The following is a 26,517-nucleotide window of genomic DNA, read 5'->3' on the forward strand; positions in this document are numbered from 1 at the left end:
TTTGCTGAACGTCTCCGTAACGCTATCACGGTTACCAAATAACCCTGTGACGAAACGCGCCGCTCTTCTTCTTCTTCTTCTTCTTCTCCTCCTCTATCTCTCCGTCAACCCAACCTGGTACGGATCCCACACTGATGAGCAATGCTCAAGTATAGGTCGAACGAGTGTTTTGTAAGCCACCTCCTTTGTTGATGGACTACATTTTCTGAGGACTCTCCCAATGAATCTCAACCTGGTACCCGCCTTACCAACAATTTTATATGATCATTCCACTTCAAATCGTTTCGCACGCATACTCCCAGATATTTTACAGAAGTAACTGTTACCAGTGTTTGTTCCGCTATCATATAATCATACAATAAAGGATCCTTCTTTCTATGTATTCGCAATACATTACATTTGTCTATGTTAAGGGTCAGTTGCCACTCCCTGCACCAAGTGCCTATCCGCTGCAGATCTTCCTGCATTTCGCTGCAATTTTGTAATGCTGCAACTTCTCTGTATACTACAGCATCATCCGCGTAAAGCTGCATGGAACTTCCGCCACTATCTACTAGGTCATTTATATATATTGTACTGGGGGCTTGGTTGACTACAGCGGAAACAAATCTACTGTACTTGTGAGGGAAAGAAGTCTAATGCCATCTGGTGAACAAAAATTTAACCGCGGACTTGGCGCAGTACTACACTTAGAAGTTGTTGATGTGATGACAATGGTAGGTTCTCAAAAATATCCAAACTTGGTCTTTGTTTACGTTGATTCTAAACCCTCCAATCACGCTCTGTCCTTTAGCGTTATAGGTGGGGTACATTTACGCATGTTTTTCCTCAGAGACTCCAACGAGTTGTTGGCGGAACTGAGCTGAACAACGTACCTGAATCAACGAGAACACGGCAGCCTGATACTGCAGAGCGTCCCCTGGGCATCCCCACCTCCGCGCAGCACCGGAACATTTGCCGCAATCAGGCACTACACACGAGTCGGATTGGGTCAATCGATCCACCGCCCACCTTCAAAAGCAGGGCCGGTACGCACCTGCCCTACGGCGAATTCGTCAAGTAAGCCGATCACGGGCGCCCGCAGCAATTTATCAAAGATGGGCAAAATTTTAAAAGGGTCATTTTTCGTATCACTGGTTCAGAGTAAACTGAACAATTAATTAATTCATCATTCTTTGCACGGAGAGCACCTGAGGATGTAGAAGACAGTTAAGCTCAACAATAAGCACCTCAGTTGACTTTGTCGAATGGTGATGTTCGTGAATTAGTGCGCCAGTGTGAGCAATGCTTGAGAGCAAAACCGAACCCCAAAAACCAGGTGGGGGAGCTTAGCTCAGGTAGGACGGATCATCCAATGGACTAGGTGTTGGTCTCCTATCACGTACTAAAAAAAGGTAATAGGTGTGTATCATAGAAGAGGGCTTCCTCCATTTTGTTTAGCTGCTGCCGAGCTTAGCAGCTACCACGAGTGTAATAATGCTACTACAACCATTAGTTAATTGTGTGCTTCAGGAACCAAATTCGACAAGATGTACACTAAATATATTGTAATCTACATGAGTGATAAGCGCCACCGACTGAATGGCACCTGGAGGCGTAGTGAGCACGCTCTGTTACAATGGTCTCCTATCCTGCATTACAGATTTTTCGGCAAAGTAAAATTATGCTGGAGGCACGAGCGTTTCGGAGCACACCGTTCGGCGCAGCACACTGTTGGACATGGGACCCCGCAGCAGATGTCTAACGTGCTCCCATGTTGACCCAACGATGTTGTCAATTACGATTGCAGTGGACACGATAACCGAGAATGGATCGTGGATCCATGTAAACATGTCGTATGCTCGGAATACCCATATCTACATCCATACTCCGCAAGCCACCTGACGGTGTGTGGCGGAGGGTACCCTGAGTACCTCTATCGGTTCTCCCTTCTATTCCAGTCTCGTATTGTTCGTGGAAAGGAGGATTGTCGGTATGCTTCTGTGTGGGCTCTAATCTCTCTGATTTTATCCTCATGGTCTCTTCGCGAGATATACGTAGGAGGGAGCAATATACTGCTTGACTCTTCGGTGAAGGTATGTTCTCGAAACTTTAACAAAAGCCCGTACCGAGCTACTGAGCGTCTCTCCTGCAGAGTCTTTCACTGGAGTTTATCTATCATCTCCGTAACGCTTTCGCGATTACTAAATGATCCTGTAACGAAGCGCGCTGCTCTCCGTTGGATTTTCTCTCTCTCTTCTATCACCTCTATCTGGTACGGATCCCACACTGCTGAGCAGTATTCAGGCAGTGGGCGAACAAGCGTACTGCAACCTACTTCGTTTTCGGATTGCATTTCCTTGGGATTCTTCCAATGAATCTCAGTCTGGCATCTGCTTTACCGACGATCAACTTTATATGATCATTCCATTTTAAATCACTCCTAATGCGTACTCCCAGATAATTTATGGAATTAACTGCTTCCAGTTGCTGACCTGCTATTTTGTAGCTGAATGATAAGGGATATATCTTTCTGTGTATACGCAGCACATTACACTTGTCTACATTGAGATTCAATTGCCATTCTCTGCACCATGCGTCAATTCGCTGCAGATCCTCCTGCATTTCAGTACAATTTTCCATTGTTACAACCTCTCGATACACCACAGCATCATCTGCAAAAAGCCTCAGTGAAATTCCGATGTCATCCACAAGGTCATTTATGTATACTGTGAATAGCAACGGTCCTATGACACTCCCCTGCGGCACACCTGAAATCACTCTTTCTTCGGAAGACTTCTCTCCATTGAGAATAACATGCTGCATTCTGTTATCTAGGAACTCTTCAACCCAATCACACAATTGGTCTGATACTCCATATGCTCTTACTTTGTTCATTAAACGACTGTGGGGAACTGTATCGAACGCCTTACGGAAGTCAAGAAACACGGCATCTACCTGCGAACCCGTGTCTATGGCCCTCCGAGTCTCGTGGACGAATAGCGCGAGCTGGGTTTCACACGACCGTCTTTTTCGAAACCCATGCTGATTCCGACAGAGTAGATTTCTAGTCTCCAGAAAAATCATTATACTCGAACATAATACGTGTTCCAAAATTCTACAACTGATCGACGTTAGAGATATAGGTCTATAGTTCTGTGCATCTGTTCGACGTCCCATCTTGAAAACGGGGATGACCTGTGCCCTTTTCCAATCCTTTGGAACGCTACGCTTTTCTAGAGACCTACGGTACACCGCTGCAAGAGGGGGGGCAAATTCCTTCGCGTACTCTGAGTAAAATCGAACTGGTATCCCATCAGGTCCAGCGGCCTTTCCTCTTTTGAGCGCTTTTAATTGTTTCTCTATCCCTCTGTCGTCTATTTCGATATCGACCATTTTGTCATCTGTGCGACAATCTAGAGAAGGAACTACAGTGCAGTCTTCCTCTGTGAAACCGCTTTGGAAAAAGACATTTAGTATTTCGGCCTTTAGTCTGTCATCCTCTGTTTCAGTACCATTTTGGTCACAGTGTCTGGTCATTTTGTTTTGATCCACCTACCGCTTTGACATAAGACCAAAATTTCTTAGGATTTTCTGCCAAGTCAGTGCATAGAACTTTACTTTCGAATTCATTGAACACCTATGGTCGGATGAATCACGTTTTAAGATACAAAGGAATTACAGACGGTGGATGCGAGTGGGCATTGATTTAAATCAACGGCGAAAGTTGAAAATTTGTGCCCAACCAGGATTCAAACCCGAATCTCCTGTTCACGACGCAGATGCTCTGACCACTCAGCTATCTGGACACTGGTCATCGAAAACTGCACTGACTACCCTAGCATGCCTCCCATCAGGCCCAAATTCTCAACTTATCCACACACTACTACTGTATGAAGATGGTATCTGTTCTTTCGGACATGTCCGAAAGAACAGATGCCATTTTCATATAGTTAAGGCTAACCGGCCATTGACCTCCTCCTGTGCGGATGCACACGTATGGCCCGAACTCTTACGGGACACTCTAAGACTGTCTGATGCGAGTAATGACTGAAATGGGCAGGGACACTACGAATGTAGTGTGTGTGAACATTAAGTTGGGAAAGTGGGTGTCACGGGGAGCGCGCAAGGGGTAAGTCCCTGCAGTCGCACTACCCTCTGTGCCCCTGGTGGCTCAGATGGGGCCGGCATGGTAGCTCAGCGTGCTGGGTCAGAGGGTTAGCTACCCACTGTAATAAAAAACTGTGTGAACTGATCAACAAAGAACCTGAACCAGTGTCATCGGACGTCCGCCCAGAACAAATTCAACGAACTATATGGAACAAAATGGAACAAAAAGAGATAAAAAAGATGGACAGTGTCTGCCATGTAAGCAGGAGATCCTGGGTTCGAGTCCCGGTCGGAGCACACATTTTCAACTGTCCTCGTTGATGTATATCAACACCTTCGGCAGCGTAGGGTCTTGATTTAATTATTGTTTCACTACTCATCACTCGCGGCATTTCGCCGATTTCCATTAGAGTTCGTGCACTGTATGCATCTGCGCTGAAGAGATCATTGGCTGTCCTCGAATTAATTAAACACATGTATAAAATTCGAGGACCGCCAATGATCTCTTCGGTACAGGTGCACATGTCCGAAAGAACAGACACCAGATATACAGGGTGATTCACGAAGATACGCAAAATTTTTAATGTGTTATTCTAACAGTAAAACTAAAGAAAAAGTTATATAAACATAGGTCCGCAAATGTTTAATTACAGAGTTACGGCTAATAAAAGATTTTGCCTGAAATTTAGCAACTTCGTTAATAGGAAGCCATCTTAAAACTGTACGACGTTAAAGTACAAGCACGATTTCCACTTTTTTGTTATTGGTTTGGCGAATCTAATAAAACATGTCCCAGACACGTATCTGCAGTAGTTTTCCACAACACCCAGTGAAGCGAAGATATTATAAAAGTAAATTTTTTTACTTTCCATTAAGAATGTAGAAACGTTTATGTCATTGTTGGGAACCGTTAGTGAGTTGTTTAAGACATTTTTGAGCATTTACAGTGAATGTATTGTGAAATTGTATGTACACTGTACAACTTAATGAGCACTGAGCTTTGTTTTTCCGTTTCAACATAAATTCACGTGTGCTATGGTATAAATAAAACCATATTATCTGACACATTCGTACAATTTCAGTTAACATTATTACCACCGTTTTTTCAAAATTTAAATTCTCTATAACTTGACTTGAATGTGCAATTGTCTGGAATTTAAAAAACAAACTGAGCCAAGTAGTTGATAAATTAAAAATTTTACGAAATTTTGGCTTTGCTTCTCTGGATGTTCTGGAAAACTGCCGCACATACACGTCTGGGACATTTTTTCTTACATTCGCCACACCAATAACAAAATAAATGGAAATCGTGATTTACTTTAACCTCTTACAGTTTTGATATGGCTTCATATTAGCGAAGTTGCTAAATTTCAGGCAAAATCTTTTATTAGCCGTAACTATGTTTATATGTACTTCTTTCTTTAGTTTTACTTGTAGAATAGCATATTAAAATATCTGCGTATCTCGTGAATCACCCTGTATCCTGAATCACGTTTCTTGTTACATCAGATACAGAGCCATGCACAAACAAGCACTATAGCATGGACGCAGGACGGTTGTTATGTTATAGGGGCATTCGACAGGGCATCGCTGGGATCTGTGGTAGTGACCGAAGGTATTACGACCACTGTGGGCTACTTTGATCCCTTCACGCTCAATGTCTTCCCCGATAGCAATGGCGTCTCCCAACAGGACAACTGTCTGTGTCGAAAGCCCAGAATCGTGCGCCAGTGTTTCGTGCAACGCGTTAGTGAACTCACATTGATATCTTTGCCACCATATCCGCCCTGTCTGACCCGAATGGAATACATCTGAAACGCTATCGGGCGCCGGCTACGCATCCATAACTTTGGGGAACTGCGTGACCTATCTCTAGGCACCTGGTGCTACACACTTCCAGAAACATACCAAGGACTTGCTCTATCCATGCGATGCAGAATCGCTGCCCTGCGTTCTAAAGCTAGAAGATACACGCTATTAAGTAGGTGGTCATAACTTTGTTGACTCATCAGCGCACTTTTGAAGATAAATTACGTTGACCAATAAAGTAAGCGTACTTTATTGGTATCAGCACAGCACATGTTTTTATATTTTTAATATAGTGAATGCGATCCTGTTTTAGTTAATGACCTCAACTGACATCCTCATATGTTAAATGGTGCTTATCCAACTAGTTAATAAATAAAGTTTTTCATAAAATATATACGGTCCAGTAACATTAATGTGACCAACTGTCAAAAGTCTGACTGATCACCGTTTGCAGCGCGGACCTCTTCTGGAAGGTACCGACAACGATATGGAGCCGCGTCAACAGCTGTCACACGGACGCATTAAGCCTAGTTTACACGGCGACATTGGATTGCGCCACTCGTTGCGTGGAATGAGTTCCACGCAAGTGGTTTCATGTGACAGTAGACACGGTGACACCAGTATACACTTCCGTTTCGTCGTTTTGTGGGTCTCTGAGTCGTGTCTGAAATTGAAATGAGTTTTGGCAGCTGCACGCCGCGCGGGTTGTGATGGAGTTAAAGCTTGTTGTGCAGAATCGAGTGCTTCAAAAAAATGTATACACACTTTGAACTGTCATAGACAATTTATTTTCCGTTCTACAAGGTTAAATATCTGTGAGAAAGTAATGTTATGTTTCAACAACTGGTGGCAACAGTGGCAGGGAAGTAACTGCAACATGGCGGACGTGCGTTTGAGCTTTGAAGCGCGGAAGCAGATAATTAAGTGGTACTGGAAGTTTGAAAATGTAGCTGCGGTTCGAAGACAGTGGAGAAGTGAGTATGGTACAGAACCACCTTCAAAGTTAACAATTACACGTCTACGAGAAAAACTCGAAATTCATGGAACAGTGTGTGAGGTGCATAAAGGTCGATCACGGCGACCTCGTACAGCTACAAGTGATGATTCCACAACTGCTGTCTTGGAACTGTTTCAGCGTTCGCCTCAAAAATCTTCAAGGCAAGCGGCACGTGAGAGTAATCTAAGTGCTAGTAGTGTGCTACGCATTCTGAAGAAAGGCAAGTTTCGTGTGTACATTCCAAGGCTGGTGCAACAGCAAAGTGACGACGATCCAGATCGAAGGTTAGAATTTTGTGAATGGGTTCAGGAGATTGTGAGATAGGAACCAGGATTTATGGGTAGCATAATTTGGTCGGATGAAGCCCAATTCAAACTCTATGGAACTGCCAATAGGCACAATTGTGTGTTCTGGGCTGAAGGTAATCCTCACATTACAGTTGAAAAGGCTGTGAATTTGCCTGGTGTAAATGTGTGGTGTGGTTTGTCTGCAAGGGGACTCATTGGGCCTTTCCGCTTTGAAGGTACTGTTACTGGAGAAACGTATCTAACAATGCTTGCTGACTCCATATTCCCTGCCATTCGTGCATTATACGGTAATGATGAGTTTTATTTCCAACAAGATGGCGCCCCGCCGCACTACCATAGGGACGTACGAGCATACCTGGATCACAATGTGGCAGGCCAGTGGATAGGACGCAGGTGACCAATCGAGTTTCCTCCACGCTCTCCAGACCTCACGCCGCTGGATTTCTTCTAATGGGGCACAGTAAAAGATGAGGTGTACAAACGTAAACCACGTAACTTGGACACACTTCGTAATGAGATTCAGACGGTGTGCGCAGAAATCTCATTGGCCACTTTGGTACGATGTACGGAATCAGTGGTGACTGGTACTCAGAAATATATAGATGCTGAGTGCCACCAGTTTGAACATTAATCGCATTTGCAAAGTACATTTATTTTTCCAATTGGACTTTAAGCTTTCCATTTCCAGAAATTTAACATTGTAGAACGGGAAATAAATTTTCTATGACGCTTCGAAGTGTGTATACATTTTTTTACAGGGTGTCACAAAAAGGTACGGCCTAACTTTCAGGAAACATTCCTCACACACAAATAAAGGAAAGATGTTATGTGGACATGTGTCCGGAAACGCTTAATTTCCATGTTAGAGCTCATTTTAGTTTCGTCAGTATGTACTGTACTTCCTCGATTCACCGCCAATTGGCCCATTTGAAGGAAGGTAATGTTGACTTCGGTGCTTCTGTTGACATGCGACCCATTGCTCTACAGTACTAGCATCAAGCACATCAGTACGTAGCATGAACAGGTTAGTGTTCATCACGAACGTGGTTTTGCAGTCAGTGCAACGTTTACAAATGCGGAGTTGGCAGATGCCCATTTGATGTATGGATTAGCATGGGGCAATAGCCGTGGCGCGGTACGTTTGTATCGAGACAGATTTCCAGAACGAAGGTGTCCCGACAGGGAGACGTTTGAAGCAATTGATCGGCGTCTTAGGGAGCACGGAACATTCCAGCCTATGACTCGCGACGGGGGAAGATCTAGAACGACGGGGACACCTGCAATGGACGAGGCAATTCTTCGTGCAGTTGGCGAAAACCATAATGTCAACGTCAGAGAAGTTGCTGCTGTACAAGGTAACGTTGACCACGTCACTGTATGGAGAGTGCTACGGGAGAACCAGTTGTATCCGTACCATGTACAGCGTGGGCAGGCACTATTAGCAGCTGACTGACCTCCACGGGTACACTTCTGCGAATGGTTCATCCAACAATGTGTCAATCCTCATTTCAGTGCAAATGTTCTCTTTACGGATGAGGCTTCATTCCAAAGTGATCAAATTGTAAATTTTCACAATCGACATGTGTGGGCTGATGAGAATCCGCACGCAATTTTGCAATCACGTTATCAACACAGATTTTCTGTGAACGTTTGGGCAGGCATTGTTGGTGATGTCTTGATTGAGCCCCATGTTCTTCCACCTACGCTCAATGGAGCACGCTATCATGATTTCATACGGGATACTCTACCTTTGCTGCTAGAACATGTGCCTTTACAAGTACGACACAACATGTGGTTCGTGCACGATGGAGCTCCTGCACATTTCAGTCGAAGTGTTCGTACGCTTCTCAACAACAGATTCGGTGACCGATGGATTGGTAGAGACGGACCAATTCCATGGCCTCCACGCTCTCCTGACCTCAACCCTCTTGACTTTCATTTATGGGTGCATTTGAAATCTCTTGTCTACGCAAACCCGGTACCAAATGTAAGGGACTCTTCGTGCTCGTATTGTGGGCGGTTGTGATACAATACGCCATTCTCCAGGGCTGCATCAGCGATTCCATGCGATGGAGGGTGGATGCATGTATCCTCGCTAACGGAGGACATTTTGAACATTTCCTGTAACAAAGTGTTTTAAGTCACGCTGGTACGTTCTGTTGCTGTGTGTTTCCGTTCCATGATTAATGTGATTTGAAGAGAAGTAATAAAATGAGCTCTAACATGGCAAGTAAGCGTTTCCGGACACATGTCCACATAACATTTTCTTTCTTTGTGTGTGAGGAATGTTTCCTGAAAGTTTGGCCGTACCTTTCGGTAACACCCTGTATAGATAAGAAGAAGGAAGAAGAAACGTGTTTAGATTCATGACTGGATGAAGAAAAGACGTCAGCTCGGTTGCTCAGCACCCCTGCTGAAATAATTTATAATGGAAGATCCAAGAAGTTGTTTTAATTATCTTAGAATGTCACCGAAACTGTTCACGTTTCTTCTAAATAGAGTTAATTATGCGATAAGGAATACAGGTACTGTAATGCAGGAAGCACTTTCGCCAGAACTGAAATTACACATCATATTGTGTACATTACAATCGAGAACACTCGGAATGCTATTATATACGGTTTTAGTTGGTGATGATGATACTTCATTAACACTAATAATTATTAACATTAACAGTAATAATTATTACCATTAACAGTAATTATTAAATTATCAACAATTACTCGAAGCAGGCCGCATTAAGAAGAGAATGGTTTGCGAACTACTCTCTTGAAGATAGATCTTCCCAGTGGCAATATTTCAAAATCCTAAATGTGTGAATGGGGAGCACTTCAGCGACGTTTTAAATAGATGAACATTGAATAAAGAATGCGGATTCTTGAATTTGTATAGCCTTCCCTCCTGTCAACAATATTCCTTAACAAATCGTTGGCCAGCTCGAACGATGGTATCTTACTCATGTAGACGAGAGCATTGCCACAGCTAGAATTACACTTGCTTGTATTTTTCTTAATTCAGCTGTAAATGTGCTCCTAACTCAAATTTTGCACTGCAGCTCAGATATTGTCAAACCATCTATGTTATGATTGCACATGACGGTCTCGGCAGCAGGAAGATGTTGCTTATTTTTGTAATCAGCGTCACTGAAATCCCACAAATACCTATGCAAAGCATAGATATCCAAAAAGCGAACATTATTCTCCGTTCCCCACTTCATATTTCAGTTTGTCTACACTCTACGAACACACATAACCTCAAAACTCATGCAAATAGTGTCGCCAAAGTCGGAACACGCCGGAAGTATTTGGTTTCACCAACGAGTTGCGCGCATGCGCAGTGGCCGGTAGCGCAGTTGCCTGCAACCTAGTGTCGTCGTGTAAACTAGGCTTTAAACTGGCCCCTGCTGCTTCGGAGACCCACGCTCAGCAACATTCGATTAACGGTCGTTGAAGAGACACTGTTGGTTGCCCCTTGGTTCATCTGTGCGGTCAGTTGTTCGACAGTTGAGCGTCTATTCGCCCTTACATATATCCGCAGTCTTCGATCACCCCAGTCCTCTACGGCCCGTGGTACACTACAGTTGGCTCCGAGTCGGTTTTGTGCAGCGCCTATTTAGCCATGCACGGCATACTTTAACCACAGTGCCACGCAGACCGTTTACAAACTTAGCCATTTCGGAAATGCTTCCACACTTCGCACGCCTTTTTGAATTTAAATAAACAGCTCAGTTTCCGCATTACGACAACGACTGCACTGTTTTCCGTGTTCCCCCGACACCCTTTATATACCCTCCACTGTTAGTGCTGCCACCTGCAGTCTGTGGGTAGTTACTGCATGTTAACGTCAAACACAGGCGGTGGTCACAATGTCATTGAACCGCGTATTTTTAGCCATACATCAGTTTTACTGGGACACAGGAAACTAACAACTGTAAATAGAAAAGTAAGAACAATAGAATATCTTGCCGCAAAACAACCGGCAAGAAATACCGATCTTCAATGTGGAGAAACAAGATAAAAATCACTTATACGACTCCGGTTTTGTCGCCGTTTACGTTGGCTTACGAAACTTAATGTCGGATCATATTAATGGATTTATTAGATTACCTTCATGCTTCCAGTTTTTTAAATGTAGATTGGCATAATTTAAGCTGAATAATGTGTCTTATAAAAACTATATTTTGTGTCGCTTTCGTGAAGCGTAACCCAAGGCCAGCATTCAGAAGACGAAGGTGGAAAAGAACCCAGAACTCCTCACATTGGCAGATGGACCTGTCTAGGACTCAACGGGATAACTGCATGAGTCGCTGTGTTGCAACCCATCAAATTTGAGAAGATGTCAACTCCTGAAGTGGACACCTTTCATCTTGCAATCTCGCACTTACCTTTCGCCGAAAACACTTTTTCTCTTGCCGACTGTTAAATCTGTGTTTACAGTTAAAGCACCGATGAGAGCAACAGTATGAAATGGGTGTGTCCTACAGGACCTACTAAAATAGCTCTGCCAAGGACAAATGTATATACTCTCACCAAGCCACCACAGGTCTAGTTTCCTCAGGAAGAGAAGGTGAGCTACTGTTGTGTTTAAATTGTGTAGTAGGACAAGGAAAAGTGTGTCTTTGCATACTGGTGACGGATGTTGGCCAAGTGTGTTACAGCCGTATTTTTTTTTTTGCGGTTGTGAAGGGAAAGAGATGTGTCCAGCGAATCTGTGACTGACTTCGAGTCCTGGGCTGTTGGACTGATCATTTTCTGTAACTCGATCAGCGTTGTACGAGAAAGCGACTGAGAAAGGATGAGGGTAACATTTCGGCACTATTCTATGGTGGATCTCAAAAACCTTTATTGCAAGGCAGCAGCTAAATTTACATAGCGGCTGCGAAATGAAAAATATTCCCCATCCCGTTCGGCAAAGCTAAATCTGCAGTATAATAGAATGCGCGAGATTTTGTAATGAATTAAGTGTCTGTAACCCAGATTCAAGGAGGGGGACAACATTGAATCCCCCTCCCCCCCCCCCCCCAAAAAAAAAAAACTTAAATGAGGCGCAAACTTTTTCAGTGCATTGAAGACTCAAAAATAAATGGTACTAAAAATGAAACGAAACGCACTTATCTTGCAACGAGCCACTACAGACCACGTGTCCCTTATACCAATAATGCTGAGTGTCCCTGAACAAATCACGAATTTTTGTTGGTGAAGTTTGTTTTCACCCTGCAGAATTTGGAACAAAATTACCTGCAGAGAGAAATGCAAAACTTGACAAAATAATTAGCCTGATTTTTTTTAGTGTTATATCATTGGAATGCCGTACATAGCATGTTGTTAAAACGAAGTTTGCCTCTGGTCGTGAGTCCGTTAAGTACCACGTTCTTCGTGTGCTCATGAAATTTATCATCGCGTGATGTTACATAATGGGCTCTAATGTCGCTGACAACGCGTAACTATATTAAATATTTCAAGAGCCAGCTGTCAACAAAACTTATATGTGATTTTTTGTGTGTTCATAAGTCTGTATGATCGTCAATGTCACATGCTTATCCATCAGTTTCCACCTTCGCAATGACTATTTTATTTTCAGTGTTCATTTATGCACCTATTTTGATACCTGTCTCTACGTGTTTGTTAGAATATTATTTCACAGTGAACGCCTTTCCCGAGAACGTTGTATTAATTCTACAGTTCGTATCTGGCGCGATAAAATGCCCTCGTGCATTTGAGGAAACATAATTGAGTCAGCACAGAGAAAGTCAGCTCTTGCGCTTTGGGGTTTAAACTTAGCGCCAGCACATAAAGGGAAAATCCCCTACTCACGCAAAGCTGCTACTTTATCACACGCTTCCATCTGTGACCTACGCTGTAATACGGCTCAAATTAGCGGTTATATTCAAGAGCGTCATACGGCTTTGTGTGTTCGCCAATTAACTAGCTCGTGCACGCTATATGACGGGCGTATCTAGGATTACTGTGGAACGTCGAAAAGCGCAACATGAATATTCCAGGGGAAGTTTAGTAGCGTAAAGCGCTCACCACAGTATTTCCCTAACTGAACACAACGCAGTAATACATAACTTACACATGGCGCGTTTTGTAGATCGAATGAGCGCCATTAACAGCCAACAACATTCAGATCTCCAATCAGTTCGCGATTTTTAAATCCATCGAGCTTCTCTGCTTGTATTACTAAAGCAAAGTGCCCTTACATAAAAGTTGCTTACTTGTATTCTGGTCTAACAAGGGGACCCTCTATACTGTGTGTATATCACGGATTTTGATGCGCTTCAAGTACGTGGTAGAGGCACTTACCCTGAGTACCTGACTATCCGGCTTTTTAGCGACGGGCCTTGGTTTTTGAGAAAATCTATTTGCGCGCTGTGTATACCCATAACATCAAATACAATCCGAACAAGCCAGCGTAGCGCAGCGGTAGACGTTCATGGCTACCACGCTGGAAGGTACCGTGTTCGAATCCCCCTCGTGTACTTTTTTTTCAAAATCTACCGAATTTTTCAATTTATTTCAAAGAATATCAACAAACAGAAGGTGTGCGAAATCATAAAGATATATTCAGTTACCGAGCGAGGTGGCGCAGTGGTTAGCACACTGGACTCGCATTCCGGAGGACGACGGTTCAATCCCGTCTCCGGCCATCCTGATTTAGGTTTTCCCGTGATTTCCCTAAATCGCTTCAGGCAAATGCCGGGATGGTTCCTTTGAAAGGGCACGGCCGATTTCCTTCCCCATCCTTCCCTAACCCGAGCTTGCGCTCCGTCTCTAATGACCTCGTTGTCGACGGGACGTTAAACACTAATATCCTCCTCCTCCTCCATATATTCAGTTATTAATTTTTCTGTCATACAATGTTACAAGATCTTATTTTTCATCGTCCACATTGCTTGATATGCCAGCACAATATTGTGGTGATACTTATCAGAGAAACAACCAAAGCACAAATTCTCGCAACATCACGCGCATTTTATGAAAGCAACCGTCTTGCAGGAGCACGGTTTCTTGATGAGAGCGATACGGGAAACAACTCTTTTGCATTCAAAAAGATTTATCTTTCATCCGCTAATTTCATTGCAAACAATGGTATCTAATCATGCTTTCAAAATTAGGTGCGCTGAATTGATGTAGGATTAGCGAATGTAATTTTATCGAATCTTCCCTAGAAGCGATGTCTCTATTGTCTTTCATCGAGTCGGGAGCATTCTGAATAATTTTCGTGAAGATTTTCATTAGTCAATAAAAATAAACATCGCAAGGCTGGCAATAACGAGTGCACTTTGGTGGGACCACTTTCCTTTCTCCAGTGAATAGGTGATCGTGTACAGTTGAATCGGTTTGCCCTCCCAAGAATCGATAATATACAAAAAAAACTTGTCCCACGTACGGAAGAATTACAGAACGCAAAAATTCTTCGTACAACAGTTTCGTGAACTTCCCGATTTCGTGCAGGACACGACTACATTTTCTGTGTTTCCCAGTTCATTCGTCTACTCGTTTTGAGCGTTAGGATCAAATTTCCGGACGGTTCTTGCATATATAAAAAAAATATGGGAGCAGGATTCGAACACCGTACCTCCAGCGCGGTAGCCGTGAACTTTTACCGCTGCGCTACGCTGACTTGCTCGGAATGTATGTAATGTTATGGGTATACACAGCTAGCAATGAACTTCAAAAACGATTTTCTCAAAAATCAAGGCCGTCGCTAAAAACTGGGTATCCAGGTACTCAGGGTAAGTGCTTCTACAACATATCTGAAGCGCATCAAAATCCGGGATTTACAGTATGGAGGGTTCCCTTGTAAGAAGGCTGTAAGAGTCCGCAGTAATAGCAGTAGTTTATTCATACATGGGTCAATTTTACAACGATTTAGGATTGGATTTAATATGACAAGAGTGGGACGGGTTGGCAGGCGGGGTCTTGTATTAGGAGCTTGTGCTGTGGGCTTTAACTTTAGCGCCAGTGTAAAGACGAAAATCCTATCATCACACGAAGCTATTTTAATTAAAAAATAAAAAAAAACGACGGAAAATACAAACCAGAGCGACCGACTCTCAAACAAGACCACTCTCCTGAAAACAGCGCAACCTTATTTATATACACAATGTATTGTTCACATATTCTTGCAAAGAAGTTGCTTAATGGTGTTGAATGATAGTGCTGCACTGTCATTATTCCCCATAAAACACACACACACACACACACACACACACACACACACACACACACACACACACATAATCAGTTTGGTTCATCAGTGAAAGAGGTGAATACTGAAGGGGGTGGGAAAGACAGAGGCGCACTTCAACTATCGGATCGTTCATATAGAAAGGTAAAAAAATATAGCTGCTTCCACATACATACATACATACATACAATCTCGTTAGCGTACACTGTACCATGCTTACAGTAAGGGACAAAACAGACATGACAACACCTTTCTAAAATTCTCCGTCCGAGAATTTGTTTGAATTTAGTTTCATTCTGGATTGAAGCCTTCAGCTCGGACGTTTTCTCGAGTCGTTGACGAGCACTAAAAGCCAGTCAAAATTCTGTTCATGCCCAATAGGTTGAAGCAGCTTTGAGCTGGACTGGACGCATTGTGACGGGCTGTCTACGACCAACTTATGCCAGTAAACTATATCAAATTATGGGCGTGTCACCACAGTTACTCGTAGGAAAGCAGTTTAAGAAGAACGACCAAGGCTCAAGTCAAGAAAGCTTCATGCAGACAACTACAGCAGTTGGTTGTTTCGGGAAGGGGACCAAACAGCGAGGTCATCGGTCCCATTACAGCAGTTCCTTCACTCCCAGAACCCGTCGAATGGAGCATTGGCGAGATACTTTGGCTGAATCACAGCGAACGAATGTCAAAGAGGAACCAGCCGCAGGGTCTCATCCGCCTTAGGTGACATGGAAGACGCTGAACAGATATCTGGGGTGTAACGATGCAAAATCAAACTTAGGAAATGGGCCCTTAGTGGTAATGAAATTTGCCAGCGCCATGACCTGCAAAACCTCCAGGGACCTGCTGCATACATGTACTACCACTGATCTTGCTCCAGACAACCAACCAGTCAAATATTGGGCTCTCCGTAGGAATATGAAGAGAATTATCTGGCTGTCAGTTTGCTTTTTATCTTCCTCTCTGTATTTTGTAAATTCTTGTTGTAGATATAAGATGCAGTCAAAAAGTTTCCGTCTTGAGGGCGCTGCTGCAGCATCTACGCAACCTAGCTCAACTCCAGTTGGGGGTACATAAGCACTGAGATGAAGGGATCAGTGTGGCACTCGCGTCTTTCCGGGGTGCGTGGGGCAAATTCGGAACTTGAATTATGGACACATTAGTACCAAATGCGTCCAAACAGGACCACACATGCCGTTATTCTTTGCTTGGCCGTCGAAGGACAAACACCAGCAGACGTCCATCGGAGAACGAGCTGGTGTATGAGGCAGCATGTCTGTGGAAAACCACCGTTGTGGAATGTTGCGCCCAAGTTCTGTGCTCGTCGCGATTCAGCACAAGACGCCAGTCCACCTGGGAAGCCAGCCTCATCCTTTCAAGGAGCCTGGTGCCTCATCAAATGGTTCAAATGCTCTGAGCACTATGGGACTTAACATCTGAGTTCATCACTCCCCTAGATGACCGGACGCGGGTTTGAACCGTCATCGTTCGAATGAGAGTCGTGCTAACCCAGGCCACCGCCTCGCTCAGTCGGGATAGTTTACGCTACTCTTCAAGAGTCTGACACTTCAGTTTCTTCAGTATCTTTGAGACACTATCCAAATGACTAAACAAACCTGTGCCATTCGCGCTGCCCTTCTCTGTATACGTTCAATATCCCATTTTAGTCGTATCTGGTACAGGACGGACACACACACACACACACACACACACACACACACACACACACACACACACGAGCAATATTTTAGAATCTGTCACCAAAGTGATTTTTAAGCAATCGCCTTGTGCAAAATTTTGCATTCCGAACATTTAGAGTCAGTTGCCAATCTCTGCACCACGTTGAAGTGTTATCAAGATCTGACTGTATATTTATGCAATTCTCTCAGATAGTGAAGGGTGACAATTATTGAACTATGTGGAAAAAAAAACAAATTTGTTACAAACTACGGAATGTACACGCTTTATTCAACATGTAAACGTCACTACAGGTATTCGGACTTACGTTATGACATGTTCGATATGCCTGCCCTCATTGGGGATGATGTGGCGCAGTCGAATAGCGAAATTCTGCATGACCCGCTGAAGTGTCTGAACATCGATGCTGTCGATGACCTTCTGAATTGCTGTTTCAGCTCAGCAATGCTTTTGAAGTTATTTCGTGTACACTGTCTTCAATACAGACCCACAAAAAGGAGTCGCATGTGTTCAGATCCGAAGAATATGGCGGCCAATCGAGGCCCATGCCAGCAGCCTCTGGGTACCCCAGAGCCAGAATGCGGTCCCCTAAGAGCTCTCCAGGACATCAAACACACACTTGCTTCGATGGGGTCGAGCTCCGTCTTGCATGAACCACATCTTGTCCAATTGTCCAATTCCAGGTCACTTTGCACAATAGGGATGAAATCATCTTCCAAAATCTTTACGTACCATTCGGTAGTCACCCGTGCCACCACAGAATATTGCACCCATAATTCCATGACTGTACATTGCATATCATCCAGTCACCCGTTGAGAGTGAAGAGGCTTCTCGATCGGGAAATGCCGATTTTCAGTCCCCCAAATGCACCAATTTAGCTTGTTGACAAACCCATCCAAATGAAAGTGGGCTTCAAAAAATGGTTCAAATAAGCACTATGGGACATAAGATCAGAGGTCATGAGTCCCCTAGACTTAGAACTACTTAAAACCTACCTAACTTAAGGACATCACACACATCCATGCCCGAGGCAGGTATCGAACCTGCCACGAATCAGTCGCGCGGATCCGGACTGAAGTGCCTAGAACCGCTCGGCCACCGCGGCCGGCTTGTGCCTCCATCACTGGGGAACTATACTGCGCAAAGCTAGAGAAATTGTGGTGTGCACTTGAGGCAAAACGTCCGGAACAATAATGCTCTACCAGTACTGTAATAATTCCATGTCCTGCATACGTAAAATAATTAAACAAATACATTAAAGGCCAGTTCTCGTGCGAGTGAGACGGGGGGGGGGGAGAAGAGAGAGAGAGAGAGAGAGAGACGAGACGAGAGAGAGAGAGAGAGAGAGAGAGAGAGAGAGAGAGAGGAGGGAGGGAGGAGGGAGGGAGGGGAGGGAGAGAGAGAGAGAGAGAGAGAGGAGGGAGGGAGGGGAGAGAGAGAGAGAGAGAGAGAGAGAGTGGAGGGAGGGAGGGAGGGGAGGGAGGGAGGGAGGGATGGAGGGAGGGAGGGAGGGAGGGAGGGAGGGAGGAGAGGGAGAGATGAGAGAGAGAGAGAGAGAGAGAAGAGAGAGAGAGAGAGAGAGAGAGAGAGATATGAGAATCTGAATTATCGCACTGTACAACAGGATTCAGAGGATATTATCACGCAGGGGAATCTTACAAACATACCGATGTTTATCCATCGAACAGACTGCAGCATGGACGGCACAGTAAAAAGCATCCCTAGCTTAGAGAAACAACTGAAAGACTTGGAAAAAGAAGTCCCCAGGTTCGTATGAATCCCAGTTCGGCTTACAAAGACTACTCTGCGACACTGGTCCCTTAATTAACTTGCATTTATGACGAATCTCTCGCGCAGTGCAACGTCCCAAGCGACAGGAAAAAAAGCTTACATGACTGCTGTACATAAAAAGGCTAAAAGAACGAACCACAAAACTACAGACAACGGTTTGCTGCAGAATTCTAGAATATATTCTCAGTTTAAACAATAAGAAGTTTTATTGAGGGGCGAAAAGCTTATGCCCACTAATTGGGACAATTTCACAGTACCTTGCTCGTGCGAAACACAGCTTGCCACAGCTTGCCCCTTTCTCACACGATATCCTGCGAACTATGAAGGAAGGGCAACAGGTATACCTGTAATCCACACTTCTAGAAAGCATTTGAAGCAGCACCCCATGGCAGACCGTTAGTGAAGTTACGAGCACATGAAATAGATTCTCAGATATGAGAGTGGCTCTAAGACTTATTAACAGAACCCACTATGTTGTCCTCGACAGCGAGTCGTCATCAGACACACGAGTATCGTCAAAACCGCCCAGAGAAGTGTTGTAGCACCACTATTATTTGTTATATACATAAATGATCTGGCGGACTGGGTGGGCAGCTATCTGCTGCTGTTTGCTAATGATCTTTTGGTGTACGAGATGGTGCCGAACTTAAGTATCTATAGGAGGATACAAGGTTATTTTGACAAAATTTCTAATGGCTGTGATAAACGCAGCTAGCTCTAAATGTAGATGGATGTAATGTATGAAACCAGTAATGTTCGAATACAGCATTAATAGTGAATGCTTGGGACATACACTATGTGATCAAAAGTATTCGGACACCCCAAAAACATACGTTTTTCATATTGGGTGCACTGTGCTGCCACCTACTGCCAGGTACTCCATATCAGCGGCCTCAGTAGTCATCAGACATCTTGAGAGAGCAGAATGGGACGCTCCACGGAACTTACGGACTTCGAACGTGGTCAGGTGATAGGATGACACTTGTGTTCATACGTCTGTACGCGAGATTTCCACACTCCTAAACATCCCTAGGTCTACTGTTTCCGATGTGATAGTGAAGTGAAAACGTGAAGGGACACGAACAGCTCAAAACCGTGCATGCCGACCTCGACTGTTGACTGACAAAGGCCGCTAACAATTGAAGAGGGTCGTAATGTGTAATAGGCAGACATCTATCCAGACCAACACATATGAATTCCAAAATGCATCAGGATCCACTGCAAGTACTATGACAGTTAGGTGAGAGGTGGAAAACTTGGATTTCATGGACGAGCGGCTGCTTATAAGCCACACATCAAGTCGGTAATGCCGAACGACGCCTCGCTTGGTGTAATGTGCGTAAACATTGGACGATCCAACAGTGGAAAAACCGTGTGGAGTGACGAATCACGGTACACAATGTGGCGATCCGATGGCAGGGTGCGGATATGGCGAATGCCCGGTGAATGTCATCTGGCAGCGTGTGTAACGCCAAAAGTAAATTCGGAGGCGGTGGCGTTATGGTGTGGTCGTGTTTTCCATGGAGGGTCTTGCACCTCTTGTTGTTCTGCGCGGCACTATCACAGCACTGGCCTACATTGATGATTTAAGCACGTTCTTGTTTCCCATTGTTGAAGAGCAATTCGGGGATGGCGATTGCATCTTTCAACACGACTCGAGCACTTGATCATAATGCACGGCCTATGGCGTAGTGGTTACACAATAACATCCTGTAATGGACTGGCCTGCACACAGTCCTGACCTGAATCCTACAGAACACTTTTGGGATGTTTTGGAACGGCGACTTCGTGCCAGGCCTCGCCGACCGACATCGATACATCTCCTCAGTACAACACTCCGTGAAGAATGGTCTGCCATTCCGAAGAAATCTTCCAGCATTGATTGAACGTATGCCTGCGAGAGAGGAAGGTGTCATCAAGGCTAAGGGTGGGGCCAACAGCATTACCGATGGAGGACGCCACGAACTTTTAAGTAATTTTCAGCCAGGTGTTCCCCTACAGTTGCAATCTTTCCAATGCTGCCTCGGTTTGGACGGCTTTCTGAATTTGTGTGTGCAGTGGCGAAACACATCAGGTGGCAACCTTTGCCATGCTCAAAATGTCGTGCAAAACGCTGGAAAGTGATTTACATTTTGACCCATATTTTTCAACTAACGCATCGACTGTGATACGCTCGTCTCCGAGTACCACAGTCTCCACTTTTCATGCGATTTCCAATTCTTCGCCGACAGGTGGTCTGCCATTTCGTTCTTCGTTGTTCAGTCTTGTTTGACGATACCGGAAGCGTCTGCGCCAGCCTAACCACGTCCACCAAGTCAGCACGTATTGTTGCAGCATTGTTCGTCTTGGAAGAAACTGTATACCGCACGATACTTTTCTTTATGAATGAGACACGCCATTTTGTTTTGGGCTGATGTATTGCGGGCGGAAATTTCAAGGTTTATGTAACTGTAAATAACAGAAATAATTACGCATCTTCTTCTTCGACGTGGTTAATTTGACTGCCCCTCGTATGGTGCAATGACGGCGATTTCGTCGGCTGAGTAAATATTTCTAAAAAATTGGAAACTAATCGCGAGGGGACTTCTCATCCGCAAACAGAGTATTTCTTCACATTGTGTCAGTCTGGCAGTCATCGTGCTGGGGTCATCTCAGGAAAGGCCAGTAAAGGGAGAGAAAAATGCAAGTTGAGATTTCTCCCGGAACACTGGTCGTACACCACAAGGTAAGGCCTAAAATAATGCGTATACTATTGAAGTGACCTTATCAGGTAAGGTAGGTGACTAATATGAAACGGACCCCGCGAACAGCGATCACGGCGTTCAGGCAACCTCTGCGTCTCCAGGCCGCACCCTCCTCATTGTACGTGACTGAAAGGGACCTTCAGCGGGCTGTGCAGTACGAAGGCATGCACAGTGGTTGTCTGAGGTGTTAGCCGTGAACTTTCAACCACGCTGGAGGCCATCTGCAAGAGAGGACAGGAATGCGGCAGACACTTTAGTTGCGGATTGTCACCGAAGCGTTGAAACGAACTTACACTCTGACAACAGTGCAATAGTAGATAACGATGCAGCTGTGTCTAATGAATATCTCGAGACAGCCCTTGCGATATTTCTCAGCATTTACAAAACATATTTTCTCTGTCTGAGTTTGCGGATCCATTTTGAAGTTTGGGGACCCACATTTGAAATTTCATTTATCATTTTATGTTCATTCCTCTATATTTTGAAAGACTTCTCCCATATATATATTCGTATGTTACCTAAAAAAAATATCGTTTCATGAGGTAAGTCTTGCAACAACGATAACAGCGCCGAATATGGGTAATTTCTAAAAATGGTTGCCTATCGAAGACGCGGGGTCCAAACGATAGATATCGAGCGTGCGATTGTAATTCGATCACGCGACTGTGTTGGCGGGCGTTATGAGCATGTTTATAGTGGTCACAACAGTAACGACAAACACCGTTACTAAAATACTTGTAATTACAAAGGAAACGACTTACCTCACTCGTCGTCGACGTTGTCGTCATGAAAAAGTCCATTTGATGTGTACGCTAAGGGAAGCATTCCCTTTTTGCCGTAACCTGGGTAGACTCCACTAATGTTGTTGTTGTTGTGGTCTTCAGTCCTGAGACTGGCTTGATGCAGCTCTCCATGCTAATCTATCCTGTGCAAGCTCCTCCATCTCCCAGTACCTACTGTAACTTACATCCTTCTGAATCTGCTTAGTGTATTCATCTCTTGGTCTCCCTCTACGATTTTTACCCTCCACACTGCCCTCCAATGCTAAATTTGTGATCCCTTGATGCCTCAGGACATGTCCTACCAACCGATCCCTTCTTCTAGTCAAGTTGTGCCACAAACTTCTCTTCTCCCCAATCCTATTCAATACCTCCTCATTAGTTACGTGATCTACTCACCTAACCTTCAACATTCTTCTGTAGCACCACATTTCGAAAGCTTCTATTCTCTTCTTGTCCAAACTATTTATCGTCCATGTTTCACTTCCATACATGGCTACACTCCATACAAATACTTTCAGAAACGACTTCCTGACACATCTATATTCGATGTTAACAAATTTCTCTTCTTCAGAAACGCTTTCCCTTGCCATTGCCAGTCTACATTTTATATCCTCTCTACTTCGACCATCATCAGTTGTTTTGCTCCCCAAATAGCAAAACTCCTTTACTATTTTAAGTGTCTCATTTCCTAATCTAATTCCCTCATCATCACCCGACTTAATTCGACTACATTCCATTATCCTCGTTTTGCTTTTGTTGATGTTCATCTTATACCCTCCTTTCAAGACACTGTCCATTCCGTTCAACTGCTCTTTCAAGTCCTTTGCTGTCTCTGACAGAATTACTATGTCATCGGCGAACCTCAAAGACTCCGCTAATGTCGTGCAAAAATATGGGTAGAGTGTCACACGCGTTAACCTTTCCTTGCAACTGCAAGTTATGGAAATACTGATACTGAAACAAGTAGAGTTCGTCGCTTTCTCTCCTGGACGGCCTTCTCTTTTAATGGAAGAGTTCACCGATTTCCACAACCGCTCGATGTTCTGCGTGTGCACACTGGGGTCATCCGAATGTAAGAAGTCCACGGAGTGGTTGACGAAGTCGTGCTTTCAGTTTCTTGTAGGACTGAAAGCCATCTGTAATCAGTTTGCTACCGGGCGGTAAAGTACTTTATCAAGCCGACTGAATGTCCCTAGTCTCCGGACAACACTCTTTTACCACAAAGCACTTGAGGGACTCTCGTTCTATACAATCGAATACCCAAATATGTTCGATTTCATTCTTTAAAAGGTCGTCCTCTGTTTTTTCCTTCTTGCTCTGTGCCATTCGTCTACTTCAACAACTTTATTTGGTCCACCGATCTGTACACTGTCGTTCGTCGCCGGCCGGTGTGGCCGTGCGGATCTAGGCGCTTCAGTCTGGAACCGCGTGAACGCTACGGTCGCAGGTTGGAATCCTGCCTCGGGCATGGATGTGTGTGATGTCCTTAGGTTAGTTAGGTTTAAGTAGTTGTAAGTTCTAGGGGACTGATGACCACAGATGTTAAGTCCCATAGTGCTCAGAGACATTTTGTCGTTCGTCACTATTACATAACACACTTCTCTGTAAAACCCGAAATAGTAGATAATTCTGTTTTCGATGCTGTTACTTGCCAGGGTGTAGTCCCCTAATCCAACAAGATACAAGAATTATGCTGGTCTGGATCGATAATTTGGAATAGTCAAACCACATATTGTTCCTGATAGGTCGTTCGTTTACCACAGTTTCCGCAATTAAATTGTAAAGGTATTTCACTACCAGAACTCTTCTTACGAACTTTTATAGACTTCGTAGCACCGCAGTCTACACAGTCCCTCCTTTCGTCATCCGGTATTAGTCCATATTTCCGTCAAAAAACGCAATTTTTTACATTGCATAAGCATGGAATTAGATTCTTCCACGTGAGGCAATCTGCCGAAGAAACGTCAGCGATACCACACATCCCACTCACTACCGACATCAACCGTCTGGGTTTCCCTAGTAACTCACGAATAATTTATCATAACGTTCGCCACCACAGTCGCGTGATCGATTTACAATCGCACGTTCGATATCTATCGTTTGGACCCTACGGCTTCAATAGGCAAACATTCTTGGAAATTCCCCTTATATGCAGCTGCATCCGCCTGGCAACGAAGTGACATCAATTTTCATATTCCCCTCACACAGCAGATTCCATCACTGCATTCTGCACTAATACATTTCATTTTCTAACATACCTATTGGAGTGCCACACCAGTTGACTTAAAACACAAAAACTGCAAAACCACTAATGGCGCTTTCAACACGAGTAACTAAACGTAAGAGGCAAAATTACGAGAGGCCTTAAGAAAGTACGTTTCACATTATGCCAGGTTACGTAACTACTACGCTGTATGAACGGCTTCATTGTCCGCAAATCTGTAACTGCTGGGAATCAGTTCCTCGGGCGGCTAGACATTGTCGTCCGTGCCTTCCTCACCGATCAGTACCACCCACGTCCATGCGACTTTGGTCAAATTGCTGCCATCATTTCACTACGGCTGGATCATACAGAGCCAGAATTTGATGTTGAGCCTGTTTGCAATTTAGAAGTTTTGCCCACAGGAATCGTACTGTCCCGCACACTTGAACTTTGGAATAGGTTGCCAGTTGCCACGCACACTGCGAAGCACGTTATCCGTATTGCAGCGAACTGCGTCTGGCGGGAACCCAGAACATGTATGTACTTCCTGCTTACAATGCGCCACTCTTATTCTGCAACGGTCAGCGTGCGACGGAAGTGTAAATTACTTTTGAAATCCCTTCGTAGGTTCTGTTCTTGACTCAAATTCTACTTTCGTGTCTAATTATTTGTCTAATTTGAAGTCATTAATCGACTGTGACTGTTTCAAAAATGTGACAGGATGTTAAATCCTAAACTCTTTTTCCTTTTTTCCACGGGCAGAATACGACATGAATACATAGTCGAGTTCCTTTCGTAAATCTATTGCGTTAGCGAACAACTTTTATCTCGAAGTACAAACATAACCACTCGTTGTAGGCCCTATTCACCGACGAAATGAAAGAGAAAATTTTTACTTTTCAGTCTCCAACCACTTGTCGAGGACGGACTGTTTGAGGTAAAAGAGGGGAACCAGCTGCCTCAGTCTTCATTCTGCCCTCCCAACCAAAAATTTTAGCATGCGAACATATTCGCGCTCTTTTCACGCAGAACATTGTAAGTCGTTTTACAGAGTGTCTCTTTTGTAGTTAAACCTTCATACTCGGAATCTCCCTTTCACTGAGATTGTCTTATATCCCTCCCCATCGTCTCCTTTTCCTCCCATTGATGTATAGTATATCTCACTGTCATTGTCTCTTCTTTCACTTACACTGTCTCCTTTTGTCTTTCTTTCCCCTTGCCACTGTCCCCACCACACCTCGACAACTCAAGAATTGGGGGAGAAGTGGGTCCAACTTACTTTTCCCCTGTACCCAGGTGTTTAATATTTCGGTCCAAAATGCGCCCTCCCCTGCACCTAAGTGTGAAAGTTCACCGGTCTGGAAGGGACCAGACCCCCCCCCCCCCCCCACCTATATACGGTCTCTACTCTTTCTTTTCTATCGTCGTATTTCTCTTTTGCTTCCATTTGTTCCATTTCCATCCATATCTCTTTCTCTCTCCTACCAGCACCCCTCTTCTCTTTCTCTCCCACTGGCACAGTCACCTCTCTCTTCCACAGTCACTGTTCCTCAGCTACACTCTTTCAGAAAAAACAACAACGCGAATGTGTTTTGACACAAACGCACATTGACAACAAATAAGTATAATATTTGGTTAACACAAAATCGTTAGGCTTTACATTTTTATAGATACTTTTATCATCGAGCTCAGTTCATCGAAAACGCCTCGCTTACGATTTGCATCCTGCAAGAGTCGAAAGCGTTATTAGAAATATTTTACTGAATTTGCACTCGTTCCAGTTTTACATAATTTTTGGCAGTCAATCCACTTATTTTTAGGCAAGTTAAGACGCTTTTTAGCCCATTTCTTTTGTCGCTGCAGTACCACTTTGTGCCTTTTTCTGTAGGCGTAAGGTGTCGATTA

General features: G+C 44.2%; 1 non-coding gene across 1 annotated transcript; it reads left to right on the forward strand.

Annotated features, from left to right (window-relative positions):
* Positions 1-13,779: 13,779 nt before the first annotated feature.
* On the forward strand, positions 13,780-13,852 carry Trnaa-cgc. The gene has a single exon. It is a non-coding gene; the product is annotated as a tRNA-Ala (tRNA).
* Positions 13,853-26,517: the final 12,665 nt, after the last annotated feature.

Source organism: Schistocerca piceifrons, chromosome 2 (assembly GCF_021461385.2).
Source record: "Schistocerca piceifrons isolate TAMUIC-IGC-003096 chromosome 2, iqSchPice1.1, whole genome shotgun sequence".
Lineage (NCBI taxonomy): Eukaryota > Metazoa > Arthropoda > Insecta > Orthoptera > Acrididae > Schistocerca > Schistocerca piceifrons.